Here is a 2,277-nt window from a genome sequence, read left to right as displayed (position 1 = left end):
TTTCCTCTTCTGCCAAAAAGGAACTTTACCATCTCAACATTTCTTAGCGGACTCTTCATGACCAGAATACTGCTACCTTTCATGACTTCTTTGTAACCTGACCAATGGCATCAGTCATATAGTAAGCAGGAGAGTTCTAAATCCCCCCAAGACTAGAGTAACTTTTTTGGATTTCTGAAATGGCACAAGAGCAGAATACCTGGAGAAAAAAATGCTTCTGCTTTTACTTGCCATATTTCAGCTGATTGGTGTTACCTAAGAATTAGCTTCTCATTGAGAATTTTGTGGAAACTTTCCCACTGTCCTTAAAAATACCATCAAATTGATGATTAAAGAAGTGAAGTTGGGCTGAAGAGATAGCAAAGCGGTAGGGCTTGCATTCATCTAACGTGGGAGGGACCCAGTTTGATTCCTGATATTCCATATGGTCCCCCAGTCTTCCAGGGGCAATTTCTGAGTGCAGAGCCAGGAGTAACCCCTAAGCTCTGCTGAATGTGGCCTCAAAACCAATCAATCAATTAATCAATAAATCAGGTTTAAAAAATATAAAAAGAAGTGAAGTTATATTGTTGTGCTGGTTCCCTGAGAAAACTAATTTTAAGGCACCGCTTTCTAGTATTGGTTTGAAACCTGCCATTGATCTCCTAGCTAGGTGGAACTGACCTGATAGCTAAAGCAGTGTCCCTGGGCTTTTGCTCTCTTCTCTGTCTTTTCCAATGTTCTTTACATGTTATGCCAGAAAAATAATAATTCTGTGAACCTTTTTACCCCTGATAAGTACTCACACAATGAATTTAATTAAAATCCCCTTTATCTCTTATTCTGAAACAAGGAATTAACAATATCCATTAAAATGACTATTACATTAGCATCAAATGGATTTTAACACCCAACTAAAATGATGTGAAGGAGGCCATAATCATGCGAGGCCCAATATGGTGTGTAAATTTTCAACCGTTAGAAACCCTAAATTATTTTAATCTCCAATTGTAATTATCATAAATGTCAGTCAAATTTTCTCAAGGCTCTTTTCTGTTGAACAAAAGAAACAAATGAAACTGTGAATTCTTTATATTTTACACACTAATGTTTAACTCCTCTATGACTAGCAGGTCTCAGACTCAGTAAAAAGGAAACATTTTTACATGTAGAAGAATGCCTGAAATAGCGTGTAGAAGAAGTAGCCAGGGTATCATATATGTAGATTCTAGCTTCCTTGACTGTGAGTTAAAAATGCCAATCACTTTTAAAAACAATAGCTATTATTCTAATTCTATTTTTTTGCTACACATTGGTTAAACTGATCATGCAATTATGACATAATATAACTTAATTTTATATGTCAAAGCAAGGTGTTCTTTCCGTTGGCACCGTCAACAAATAACACTTAGTTAAATATGGTCAATAACCACATTTTGGATATAGACTAGGGGAAAGCAAAAGTAGTACCCATTTCTCCTAGACTATCAAGGACTTTTGTATATGAAAACCAAATGCTGTTGCTCAGTATTAGTTCTAGATCCTTCTCTAAGAAAGGGAAAATAAAGCATAAATTTCTTGAGAAGAATGTACCTAATTTTAATGAAAGCCTGAAATAATAGATTTCAACAGGAGACACAGATGTATTTTTAAATTATTATTTATCATCACTTCCAATGATACATTTTATTCATTTTTAGAAAATATGTGTGTGTCAGAGAGAGAAAGAAATAGGAGAGAGAGAGAGAGAGAGAGAGAGAGAGAGAGAGAGAGAGAGAGAGAGAGAGAGAGAGAGGCTGGCGATTAAACCTAAAACCTTACATAGAAAGAAATATGTTAAGCTCTGTTACCTGTGACTAAAGCAGATCAAGATCTCCTGTTTGACCACTAACTCTGCATGTCCCATATCCTTTCTATTACAAATCATTATTGCAGTAATTTACTTAGTTTTAATAAAAAACAAAACAGGTAACTCATAATTACCTCTTCAATCATATACCGGTGGGAAAATAGTAGTTCTATTAAAACTCTCCTCACATTACCATCATTTTATCACTTCAACCCAAGGCTCAATCTTCATTTCTTTTTATCCTAATTGTTTTTCTGTCTTATGTGGTACTTATGCCATTTCTATTGTTGGTAAGGTCTGGACGTCTGTCATAGAGAACCTGCCGCTACTCCAATATTTCCTTTGAACAAATGCTCTTCTGCTACCCTCATAACCAGAGCTGGAAAAGCATCTATCAGTCTTTTTTATTGTCACATAATTTCTATGGAGGAAAGTAATTTGCTCTCAAA

Source organism: Suncus etruscus, chromosome 3 (genome assembly GCF_024139225.1).
Source record: "Suncus etruscus isolate mSunEtr1 chromosome 3, mSunEtr1.pri.cur, whole genome shotgun sequence".
NCBI lineage: Eukaryota > Metazoa > Chordata > Mammalia > Eulipotyphla > Soricidae > Suncus > Suncus etruscus.
This window is presented reverse-complemented; position numbering follows the sequence as displayed.